This window comes from Eucyclogobius newberryi, unplaced genomic scaffold, assembly GCF_026437365.1.
Source record: "Eucyclogobius newberryi isolate DKJ021-1_F unplaced genomic scaffold, fEucNew1.0.hap1 SCAF_4, whole genome shotgun sequence".
Classification (NCBI taxonomy): Eukaryota; Metazoa; Chordata; class Actinopteri; order Gobiiformes; family Gobiidae; genus Eucyclogobius; species Eucyclogobius newberryi.
The window spans coordinates 39744210-39757606 of NW_027316056.1; positions in this window are offsets into that span (position 1 = coordinate 39744210).

The window sequence follows — 13397 nt, forward strand, 5'->3', positions numbered from 1 at the left end:
ACTGGGCGGCAGTAGCTCAAAAGTAGCGGAAATGGCGCAAGTCAAAGCTCCAGGTTCAAAAAGAGATTTACATAGAAAAGCTGAACATGTACAACCTAATCTTATGTAGAACTAGGGAAAGATATTTTTCTGAAATAATTGGAAGCTGCAGTAACAACTCGCGTGTCCTGTTTGCCACAGTAAACAGATTAACAAACCCTCCAGCTCAGCTGCCGTTAGAACTCATTTCCACATCCAAGTGTAATGAGTTTGCATTATTCTTTAATGACAAAGTTCAGGGCATTAAAAATGCTATAAATCCCACAATGCAAAAAATTACCCTAAAACCACCAAGACACTTAGAGCTAACTCACTTTGCACCAGTAACTGACAAAACTGTCCATGAGATCATCACCAGTCTGAGTTCATCTACATGCTGCCTTGATGTGTTACCCACCAGATTTCTAAAGTCTGTGCTGAACAGTTTGTTAGCACCATTCACTCACATAGTTAACATGTCGCTTCAATCTGGAACATTCCCAATGTCTTTGAAAACTGCGGTCATAAAGCCTCTCCTAAAGAAGAGCAGTCTTGATGCCGCAGTACTGAGTCATTACCTGCCCATCTCTAATCTGCCATTTTGGGGCAAAGTCCTTGAAAAGGTTGTTTACCAACAGCTCACAGATTTCCTCTTAATAAACAACTCATTTGATGTTTTTCAGTCAGGTTTTAGACCTCATCACAGCACTGAGACTGCTCTTGTCAAGGTGACAAATGACATCCGCCTGAACACTGACACGGGCAAAGCCTCAGTCTTAATTCTGTTAGATCTGAGTGCTGCTTTTGACACTGTCGATCATGGGATCCTCTTACAGAGACTAGAGGACTGGGTGGGCATCACTGGCACTGCCCTAAACTGGTTAAGGTCCTATCTGGAAGACAGGAAGTACTTTGTTGAAATTGGTAGCTGTGTCTCAGACCACATGACCCTGACCTGTGGAGTGCCCCAAGGGTCAGTCCTGGGTCCCCTTCTGTTCAACCTCTACATGCTGGCGTTAGGTCAGTTGATACGCAGTGAAAATGTGTCCTATCACAATGATGCAGACGAGTCAGATCTATGTTTCACTATCGGCAGGTGAATATGGACCAGTAGATTCACTCTGTCACTGCATCCAACAGATCAGTTTGTGGATGCAAAACAACTTTCTCCAGCTGAACTCAGACAAGACTGAAATAATCGTTTTTGGCCCACAGAAACAAAGAGAAAGTGTTAGCGGTCACCTCCAGAGTCTCGCTCTAAAACCTACAAACCAAATTAGAAATCTGGGGGTAATAATGGACTCAGACTTGAACTTTAATAGCCACGTCAAATCAATAACATCAGCAGCTTTTTACCATCTAAAAAACATTGCCAAAATCAAAAATATAGTGTCAAAACCAGATTTAGAGAGACTTATCCATGCGTTTGTCTCCAGTAGATTAGACTACTGTAACGGCCTGCTCACTGGTCTCTCCAAACGAGCTGTAAAACAGCTGCAGTACATCCAGAACGCTGCTGCTCGGGTCCTGACTAGAACCAGGAAGTATGATCACATTAGTCCTGTTCTCAGGTCTCTGCACTGCCCCCTGTGGCTCAGAGAATAGACTTTAAAGCAGCTCTGCTTGTGTACAAGTCTCTCCATGGCCTAGCACCAAAGTACATCTTGGATATGTTAGTGCCATATGAACCATCTCGGACTCTGAGGACCTCAGGGACCGGCCTCCTGCTGGTGCCCAGAGTCAGGACAAAACATGGGGAATATGCGTTTCAGTTTTATGCAGCTAAAATCTGGAACAGTCTTCCTGAAGATGTGAGACAGGCTTCTACTCTGACAATGTTCAAATCTAAGCTAAAAACAGTTTTGTTTAGCTGCGCATATGACTGAAAGGATTTTTTCTTTGCACTCTTCTCTTTTGTTTGTGATTTTATTAGTTTAGAAAATCAGTTGGATTGATAATTTTTAATTTAGTTAATTTTATTGTATTTCTGTAATTTCTTTGTGATTTGAATGCATTTTTCCTGCTGTGAAGCACTTTGAATTGCCTTGTGTATGAAATGTGCTCTACAAATAAACTTGCCTTGCCTTGCCTTAAGTCAGTATTGCACATGGTATGACAGTATTGCACATGGGTATGACAGTATTGCACATGGGTATGACAGTATTGCACATGGGTATGACAGTATTGCACATGATTAAGTCAGTATTGCACATGGGTATGACAGTATTGCACATGGGTATGACAGTATTGCACATGAGCATGACAGTATTGCACATGGGCATGACAGTATTGCACATGGGCATGACAGTATTGCACATGGGTATGACAGTATTGCACATGGGTATGACAGTATTGCACATGGGTATGACAGTATTGCACATGATTAAGTCAGTATTGCACATGGGTATGACAGTATTGCACATGGGTGTGACAGTATTGCACATGATTAAGTCAGTATTACACATGGGTATGACAGTATTGCACATGGGTATGACAGTATTGCACATGAGCATGACAGTATTGCACATGGGCATGACAGTATTGCACATGGGCCTGACAGTATTGCACATGGGTATGACAGTATTGCACATGTGTATGACAGTATTGCACATGGGTATGACAGTATTGCACATGGGTATGACAGTATTGCACATGATTAAGTCAGTATTGCACATGGGTGTGACAGTATTGCACATGGGCATGACAGTATTGCACATGGGTATGACAGTATTGCACATGGGTATGACAGTATTGCACATGAGCATGACAGTATTACACATGAGCATGACAGTATTGCACATGGGCATGACAGTATTGCACATGGGTATGACAGTATTGCACATGGGTATGACAGTATTGCACATGAGCATGACAGTATTGCACATGGGCATGACAGTATTGCACATGGGTATGACAGTATTGCACATGGGTATGACAGTATTGCACATGATTAAGTCAGTATTGCACATGGGTGTGACAGTATTGCACATGGGCATGACAGTATTGCACATGATTAAGTCAGTATTGCACATGAGCATGACAGTATTACACATGAGCATGACAGTATTGCACATGGGCATGACAGTATTGCACATGGGTATGACAGTATTGCACATGGGCATGACAGTATTGCACATGGGTATGACAGTATTGCACATGGGTATGACAGTATTGCACATGATTAAGTCAGTATTGCACATGGGTATGACAGTATTGCACATGGGTATGACAGTATTGCACATGGGTATGACAGTATTGCACATGATTAAGTCAGTATTGCACATGAGCATGACAGTATTACACATGAGCATGACAGTATTGCACATGGGCATGACAGTATTGCACATGGGTATGACAGTATTGCACATGGGTATGACAGTATTGCACATGGGTATGACAGTATTGCACATGAGCATGACAGTATTGCACATGGGCATGACAGTATTGCACATGGGCATGACAGTATTGCACATGGGTATGACAGTATTGCACATGGGTATGACAGTATTGCACATGGGTATGACAGTATTGCACATGATTAAGTCAGTATTGCACATGGGTGTGACAGTATTGCACATGGGCATGACAGTATTGCACATGGGTATGACAGTATTGCACATGGGTATGACAGTATTGCACATGAGCATGACAGTATTACACATGAGCATGACAGTATTGCACATGGGCATGACAGTATTGCACATGGGTATGACAGTATTGCACATGGGTATGACAGTATTGCACATGAGCATGACAGTATTGCACATGGGCATGACAGTATTGCACATGGGTATGACAGTATTGCACATGGGTATGACAGTATTGCACATGATTAAGTCAGTATTGCACATGGGTGTGACAGTATTGCACATGGGCATGACAGTATTGCACATGGGTATGACAGTATTGCACATGGGTATGACAGTATTGCACATGATTAAGTCAGTATTGCACATGGGTATGACAGTATTGCACATGAATTGTACATGAATATGATATTATTGCACATGGGTATGACAGTATTGCACATGAATTGCACATGAATATGACATTATTGCACATGGGTATGACAGTATTGCACATGAATATGACAGTATTGCACATGAATATGATGAGGAGAGGGGAGAAGAGGGGGAGGAGAGAGGAGTAGAGAGGGAGGAGAGAGGATGAGAGGGGGAGCAGAGAGGACGGGAGAGGAGAAGAGAAGGAGGAGAGAGGAGTAGAGGGGAGAATAGGGGGAGGAGAAAGGAGGAGGGAGGGAGGAGAGAAGGAGGAGAGAGGAGGAGAAGGGGAGGAGAAAGGGGAGGAGAGGGGGATGAGAGAGGGAGAAGAGGGGGAGAAGAGGGGGAGAAGAGAGGAGGAGAGAAAGATGGAGAGAGGAGGAGAGGGGGCGAGTGAGGACACAGGTCCAGGTCAGAGTCTCTCAGTGACACAACAGTAAAGTCAGTGCAGCAACAATGGAAACTATGGAAACTAAAAAAAGACACAAGACGAGACAAAGATGCTTCACATTTGAGAGATGTAATAAGTATAAAGAGGAGTAAAGTTAATGAAAGTAAAGTTTTAAAACGACGAGTAAATCTGTGAGACAAAAGACAACACAACATCAAGGCATAAATCAGCAAAAAGATGTAACAAGTGTCACATGATGATGAAATAAGAATGAGACAAACACAAACACAACTAAACAAAGATGGAATATTATTATTATTATTATTATTATTATATATTCATTCAAACTAAAACTCTAAATATTTCATTATAAAACTGTGGGGCTCTTTACGATGGTCCAACATCCAGAACGTGACAGACCCCGTGACTCTGGAGTGAGGGGTCGGACAGGGCTGTGCTTGGTCACCCCTGTTGTTCACCTTGTACTGCAGACGATGTTCTATTGTGTTTAACCAAATGTTCATCATGAATGTGATGCATTTCCTCCATGATATTGTCTAATGTCTAAAGAAAAACTGAAATCCTCTCTCTCTGGCACCCCCTCTGACCTTTAGAAAAATTTACTCATTTAAATGGCAAATATAATCTCTTATATATTTAGATGATCCAGATTTAAGTCAAAGTCAAAGGATTGAAACTATAAAAAAGAAGATTTTGCCCAGATTTCTCTCTCTGCTCCAGAATCTTCCAATTTACATCCCCGACCGGCTGTTTGATGATGGAATAAAACAATCTCTAGATTTATATGGCAAGGGAAAAAAACTCCTGTACAGGTCTTATACTGAGAGTCATGTGGTGCCTGAGGTTCCTGTACAGGTCTTATACTGAGAGTCATGTGGTGCCGGGGGTTCCTGTACAGGTCTTATACTGAGAGTCATGTGGTGCCGGAGGTTCCTGTACAGGTCTTATACTGAGAGTCATGTGGTGCTGGGGGTTCCTGTACAGGTCTTATACTGAGAGTCATGTGGTGCCGGAGGTTCCTGTACAGGTCTTATACTGAGAGTCATGTGGTGCCTGAGGTTCCTGTACAGGTCTTATACTGAGAGTCATGTGGTGCCGGGGGTTCCTGTACAGGTCTCATACTGAGAGTCATGTGGTGCCGGGGGTTCCTGTACAGGTCTCATACTGAGAGTCATGTGGTGCCTGAGGTTCCTGTACAGGTCTTATACTGAGAGTCATGTGGTGCCGGGGGTTCCTGTACAGGCCTTATACTGAGAGTCATGTGGTGCCGGGGGTTCCTGTACAGGCCTTATACTGAGAGTAATGTGGTGCCGGGGGTTCCTGTACAGGTCTTATACTGAGAGTCATGTGGTGCCCGGGGGTTCCTGTACAGGTCTTATACTGAGAGTAATGTGGTGCCGGGGGTTCCTGTACAGGCCTTATACTGAGAGTAATGTGGTGCCGGGGGTTCCTGTACAGGTCTTATACTGAGAGTCATGTGGTGCCCGGGGGTTCCTGTACAGGTCTTATACTGAGAGTCATGTGGTGCCCGGGGGTTCCTGTACAGGTCTTATACTGAGAGTCATGTGGTGCCCGGGGGTTCCTGTACAGGTCTTATACTGAGAGTAATGTGGTGCCGGGGGTTCCTGTACAGGTCTTATACTGAGAGTCATGCGGTGCCGGAGGTTCCTGTACAGGTCTTATACTGAGAGTCATGTGGTGCCCGGGGGTTCCTGTACAGGTCTTATACTGAGAGTAATGTGGTGCCGGGGGTTCCTGTACAGGTCTTATACTGAGAGTCATGTGGTGCCGGGGGTTCCTGTACAGGTCTTATACTGAGAGTCATGTGGTGCCGGAGGTTCCTGTACAGGTCTTATACTGAGAGTCATGTGGTGCCGGAGGTTCCTGTACAGGTCTCATACTGAGAGTCATGTGGTGCCGGGGGTTCCTGTACAGGCCTTATACTGAGAGTCATGTGGTGCCGGGGGTTCCTGTACAGGCCTTATACTGAGAGTAATGTGGTGCCGGGGGTTCCTGTACAGGCCTCATACTGAGAGTCATGTGGTGCCGGGGGTTCCTGTACAGGTCTTATACTGAGAGTCATGTGGTGCCGGGGGTTCCTGTACAGGTCTTATACTGAGAGTCATGTGGTGCCGGAGGTTCCTGTACAGGTCTTATACTGAGAGTCATGTGGTGCCGGAGGTTCCTGTACAGGTCTCATACTGAGAGTCATGTGGTGCCGGGGGTTCCTGTACAGGCCTTATACTGAGAGTCATGTGGTGCCGGGGGTTCCTGTACAGGTCTTATACTGAGAGTCATGTGGTGCCGGAGGTTCCTGTACAGGTCTTATACTGAGAGTCATGTGGTGCCGGAGGTTCCTGTACAGGTCTCATACTGAGAGTCATGCGGTGCCGGAGGTTCCTGTACAGGTCTTATACTGAGAGTCATGTGGTGCCCGGGGGTTCCTGTACAGGTCTTATACTGAGAGTCATGTGGTGCCGGAGGTTCCTGTACAGGTCTCATACTGAGAGTCATGTGGTGCCGGAGGTTCCTGTACAGGTCTTATACTGAGAGTCATGTGGTGCCGGGGGTTCCTGTACAGGCCTTATACTGAGAGTCATGTGGTGCCCGGGGGTTCCTGTACAGGTCTTATACTGAGAGTCATGTGGTGCCGGAGGTTCCTGTACAGGTCTCATACTGAGAGTCATGTGGTGCCGGAGGTTCCTGTACAGGTCTTATACTGAGAGTCATGTGGTGCCGGGGGTTCCTGTACAGGCCTTATACTGAGAGTCATGTGGTGCCGGGGGTTCCTGTACAGGTCTTATACTGAGAGTCATGTGGTGCCGGGGGTTCCTGTACAGGTCTTATACTGAGAGTCATGTGGTGCCGGGGGTTCCTGTACAGGTCTTATACTGAGAGTCATGTGGTGCCGGGGGTTCCTGTACAGGTCTTATACTGAGAGTCATGTGGTGCCGGGGGTTCCTGTACAGGCCTTATACTGAGAGTCATGTGGTGCCGGGGGTTCCTGTACAGGTCTTATACTGAGAGTCATGTGGTGCCCGGGGGTTCCTGTACAGGCCTTATACTGAGAGTCATGTGGTGCCGGGGGTTCCTGTACAGGCCTTATACTGAGAGTCATGTGGTGCCGGGGGTTCCTGTACAGGCCTTATACTGAGAGTCATGTGGTGCCGGGGGTTCCTGTACAGGTCTTATACTGAGAGTCATGTGGTGCCCGGGGGTTCCTGTACAGGCCTTATACTGAGAGTCATGTGGTGCCGGGGGTTCCTGTACAGGTCTTATACTGAGAGTCATGTGGTGCCGGAGGTTCCTGTACAGGTCTTATACTGAGAGTAATGTGGTGCCGGGGTTCCTGTACAGGCCTTATACTGAGAGTAATGTGGTGCCGGGGGTTCCTGTACAGGTCTTATACTGAGAGTCATGTGGTGCCGGGGGTTCCTGTACAGGTCTTATACTGAGAGTCATGTGGTGCCGGGGGTTCCTGTACAGGCCTTATACCGAGAGTAATGTGGTGCCGGGGTTCCTGTACAGGTCTTATACTGAGAGTAATGTGGTGCCGGGGGTTCCTGTACAGGTCTTATACTGAGAGTAATGTGGTGCCGGGGGTTCCTGTACAGGTCGTGTTTAGGACCTTCAGTGTGTTTAGGACCTTCAGCATGTTTAAGCGTGTTTAGGACCTTCAGTGTGTTTAGGACCTTCAGCATGTTTAAGCGTGTTTAGGACCTTCAGTGTGTTTAGGACCTTCAGCATGTTTAAGCGTGTTTAGGACCTTCAGTGTGTTTAGGACCTTCAGCATGTTTAAGCGTGTTTAGGACCTTCAGTGTGTTTAGGACCTTCAGCATGTTTAAGCGTGTTTAGGACCTTCAGTGTGTTTAGGACCTTCAGCATGTTTAAGCGTGTTTAGGACCTTCAGTGTGTTTAGGACCTTCAGCATGTTTAAGCGTGTTTAGGACATTCAGTGTATTTAGGACCTTCAATGTGTTTAGGACCTTCCGTGGGCCGAGTTCCTTGTGGGCCGTGTACCCTGTGGGCGGTGTCCCGTGTGTCGTGTCCCCTGTGGATCGTGTCCCCCGGTCTGTGTCTCCCATGTTCCGTGGGCCATGTCCCTTGTGTCCCGTGAGTTGTGTCCCCTGGGTTGTGTCCCGTGTCCCCCGGTCTGTGTCTCCTATGACCCGTGGGCCATGTCCCGTGGGTCGTGTCCCGTGTGTCCTGTGTCCGTGTCTCCCATGTCCCATGGGCTGTGTCCCGTGGGTCATGTCCCGTGTCCCCCATGTCCCGTGTGTTGTGTCCCCCGTGTTGTGTCCCGTGGGTCGTGTCCCCCATGTCCCGTGTGTTGTGTCCCGTGGGTCGTGTCCCCGGTGTCCCGTGTGTTGTGTCCCGTGGGTCGTGTCCCCCATGTCCCGTGTCCCGGGCGTAACTTTCTTGCTCGGTTGAAATGACTTTGCCCAAATCCCCTGCGCGTGCCCGCTGCGTGGCGCGCGCGCCGGGAGCTGTAATGTATGTGCGCGCGCGCGTTCACGTCTTTACATTACAGTGACAATGGACGGCTGTCTGTGAAGGCGGAGGCAGACACTGCACCGCCTCCTCCGCCTCCGAGCGCAGCGGGTTCACCGAGGACAGCGCTCCACTCGAGGCTCCGCTCACCGCCGCCGCCGCCGCCGCCGCCGCCGCCGCCGCCTGGAGCTCGTTCTCTCCGGATCCAGAGTGTCGGGTTCGTTCTGTCGGATGGAGATTGTCCTGCGCGCACGGATCCAGCTGTAGGAGGAGGTGGGTGCAGGGGGTGCATGCAGGAGGTGCATGCGGTGCATGCAGTAGGTGCAGGAGGTGCATGCAGGAGGTGCAGGAGGTGAAAGAGGTGCAGGTGGTGCAGGAGGTGCGGGAGGTGCAGCGGTGGGTGCATTGTTTTGAAGCCGTGCTGAAGTTGCTGATGTGGGGGATGGGCTGCTCCCGGAGGCTGGGCAAACTTTAACCACTTCACACCGGGGTCTGCAGCGTGTCCCCCGCGGGCCCCGCTCCTCACACGGGGTCTGACCCTCACACGGGGTCTGACCCTCACACGGGGTCTGACCCTCACACGGCGTCTGACCCTCACACGGGGTCTGACCCTCACACGGGGTCTGACCCTCACACGGGGTCTGACCCTCACATGGGGTCTGACCCTCACACGGGGTCTGACCCTCACATGGGGTCTGATTAAACTAAAAGTTTATAGTTTGTTTTATTTATAGTGAGTGACTTTATTGAGAATATGATTCTAAAGCTTCAGCCAAAGTGAAGCTTTGACTCCAGCTCAAGTTCTCTTTCATCTGAGCAGGTTCTTCAGGTTCTTCAGGTTCTTCAGGTTCTTCAGGTTCTTTAGGTTCTTTAGGTTCTTTAGGTTCTTTAGGTTCTTTAGGTTCTTCAGGTTCTTCAGGTTCTTTAGGTTCTTTAGGTTCTTTAGGTTCTTCAGGTTCCTTTGGCCGTGGCTACAGAGCCGCGGTGCGACCATATAGCCTCATGGCTGACTCTGACCCTGACTCTGACCTTAACCCTGACCCTGACTCTGACCTTAACCCTGACCCTGACTCTGACCTTAACCCTGACCCTGACTCTGACCCTGACTCTGACCTTAACCCTGACCCTGACTCTGACCTTAACCCTGACCTTAACCCTGACCCTGACTCTGACCTTAACCCTGACCCTGACTCTGACCTTAACCCTGACCTTAACCCTGACCCTGACTCTGACCTTAACCCTGACTCTGACTCTGACCTTAACCCTGACTCTGACCTTAACTAGGCGTGGTCAATAGTCCATCAGTTTGGGCTGTGTCTGTAGAAACTCCTGATATTCCACACATTAAAGCTCATTATCTCCGGCGACGCCTCAAGAAACAAACTAGAACTAAGAACTAGACCCAAGAACCAAAACAAAGTGAGTGAAATACTGTAGCTCGCCGCTCCACAGACCTGACTCGTGCTCATGGACCTCCTCCTCCTGCTGCTTCAGAGGAACATGAGAATGTCCCACAGTGTTTTATGTCAGACTTTAACCTGCAGAAAGTTCCACAGGGAAGCTTTAAGTGACGCTCCAGGGCCCTCCTCCTCCTCTCCTCCTCCTCCCAGGGCACTCCTCCTCCTCTCCTCCTGTTCCTCCTTCACCTCCCTGGCTCCTCCTTCTCTTCCTCCAGCTCCTCCTCCACCTCCCCGGCTCCTCCTCCTCCCGCTCCTCCTCCCGCTCCTCCTCCCACTCCTCCTCGTCCCGCTCCTCCTCCTGCTCCTCCTCCCGCTCCTGCTCCTCCTCCCGCTCCTCCTCCTCCCACTCCTCCTCCTCCTCCCGCTCCTCATCCTGCTCCTCCTCCTCCTCCCGCTCTTCCCGCTCCTCCTCCCGCTCCTCCCGCTACTCCTCCTCCTCCCGCTCCTCCTCCCGCTCCTCCTCCTCCTCCTGCTCCTCCTCCCGCTCCTCCTCCCGCTCCTCCTCCTCCTCCCACTCCTGCTGCTCCTCCCGCTCCTCCTGCTCTTCCCGCTCCTCCTCCCGCTCCTCCAGCTCCTCCTCCCGCTCCTCCTGCTGCTCCTCCTCCTCCCGCTCCTCCTCCCGCTCCTGCTCCTCCTCCCGCTCCTCCTCCCACTCCCGCTCCTCCTCCTCCCGCTCCTCCTCCTCCTCCCGCTCCTCCTCCTGCTCCTCCTCCTCCTCCCGCTCCTCCTCCTGCTCCTCCTCCCGCTCCTCCTCCTCCTCCCGCTCCTCCTCCCGCTCCTCCTCCCACTCCTCCTCGTCCCGCTCCTCCTCCTGCTCCTCCTCCCGCTCCTGCTCCTCCTCCCGCTCCTCCTCCTCCCACTCCTCCTCCTCCTCCCGCTCCTCATCCTGCTCCTCCTCCTCCTCCCGCTCTTCCCGCTCCTCCTCCCGCTCCTCCCGCTACTCCTCCTCCTCCCGCTCCTCCTCCCGCTCCTCCTGCTCCTCCTCCCGCTCCTCCTCCCGCTCCTCCTCCTCCTCCCACTCCTGCTGCTCCTCCCGCTCCTCCTACTGCTCTTCCCGCTCCTCCTCCCGCTCCTCCAGCTCCTCCTCCCGCTCCTCCTGCTGCTCCTCCTCCTCCCGCTCCTCCTCCTCCTCCTCCCGCTCCTGCTCCTCCTCCCGCTCCTCCTCCCACTCCCGCTCCTCCTCCTCCCGCTCCTCCTCCTCCTCCCGCTCCTCCTCCTGCTCCTCCTCCCGCTCCTCCTCCTGCTCCTCCTCCCGCTCCTCCTCCTCCTCCCGCTCCTCCTCCTGCTCCTCCTCCCGCTCCTCCTCCCGCTCCTCCTCCTCCTCCCGCTCCTCCTGCTCCTCCTCCCACTCCTCCTCCTGCTCCTCCTCCTCCTCCCGCTCCTCCTGCTCCTCCTCCCGCTCCTCCTGCTGCTCCTCCTCCTCCTCCTGCTCCTCCTGCTCTTCCCGCTCCTCCTGCTGCTCCTCCTCCTCCCGCTACTCCTCCCGCTGCTCTTCCCGCTCCTCCTGCTCCTCCTCCTCCCGCTCCTCCTCCTCCTCCCGCTCCTCCTCCCGCTCCTCCTCCTCCTCCCACTCCCGCTCCTCCTCCCACTCCCGCTCCTCCTCCCGCTCCTCCTCCCGCTCCTCCTCCTCCCGCTCCTCATCCTGCTCCTCCTCCTCCTCCCGCTCTTCCCGCTCCTCCTCCCGCTCCTCCCGCTCCTCCTCCTCCTCCCGCTACTCCTCCTCCTCCCGCTCCTCCTCCCGCTGCTCTTCCCGCTCCTCCTCCTCCTCCCGCTCCTCCTCCTGCTCCTCCTCCCGCTCCTCCTCCTCCTCCCACTCCTGCTCCTCCTGCTGCTCCTCCCACTCCTCCTCCTGCTCCTCCTCCCGCTCCTCCTCCTCCCGCTCCTCCTGCTGCTCCTCCCGCTCCTCCTCCTGCTCCTCCTACTGCTCTTCCCGCTCCTCCTCCCGCTCCTCCAGCTCCTCCTCCCGCTCCTCCTGCTGCTCCTCCTCCTCCCGCTCCTCCTCCTCCTCCTCCCGCTCCTGCTCCTCCTCCCGCTCCTCCTCCCACTCCCGCTCCTCCTCCTCCCGCTCCTCCTGCTGCTCCTCCCGCTCCTCCTCCTGCTCCTCCTCCTGCTCTTCCCGCTCCTCCTCCCGCTCCTCCAGCTCCTCCTCCCGCTCCTCCTGCTGCTCCTCCTCCTCCCGCTCCTCCTCCCACTCCCCCTCCTCCCGCTCCTCCTCCCGCTCCTCCTCCTCCTCCCGCTCCTCCTCCTCCTCCTCCCGCTCCTGCTCCTCCTCCCGCTCCTCCTCCCACTCCCGCTCCTCCTCCTCCCGCTCCTCCTCCTCCTCCCGCTCCTCCTCCTGCTCCTCCTCCCGCTCCTGCTGCTCCTCCTCCCGCTCCTGCTCCTCCTGCTCTTCCCGCTCCTCCTCCCGCTACTCCTCCCGCTGCTCTTCCCGCTCCTCCTGCTCCTCCTCCTCCCGCTCCTCCTCCCGCTCCTCCTCCTCCTCCCACTCCTGCTCCTCCTCCCGCTCCTCCTCCCACTCCCGCTCCTCCTCCCGCTCCTCCTCCTCCTCCTCCTCCTGCTCCTCCTCCCGCTCCTCATCCTGCTCCTCCTCCTCCTCCCGCTCTTCCCGCTCCTCCTCCCGCTCCTCCTCCTCCTCCCGCTACTCCTCCTCCTCCCGCTCCTCCTCCCGCTGCTCTTCCCGCTCCTCCTCCTCCTCCCGCTCCTCCTCCTGCTCCTCCTCCTGCTCCTCCTCCCGCTCCTCCTCCTCCTCCCACTCCTGCTCCTCCTGCTGCTCCTCCCACTCCTCCTCCTGCTCCTCCTCCCGCTCCTCCTCCTCCCGCTCCTCCTGCTGCTCCTCCCGCTCCTCCTGCTCCTCCTACTGCTCTTCCCGCTCCTCCTCCCGCTCCTCCAGCTCCTCCTCCCGCTCCTCCTGCTGCTCCTCCTCCTCCCGCTCCTCCTCCTCCTCCTCCCGCTCCTCCTCCCACTCCCGCTCCTCCTCCTCCCGCTCCCGCTCCTCCTCCTCCCGCTCCTCCTCCT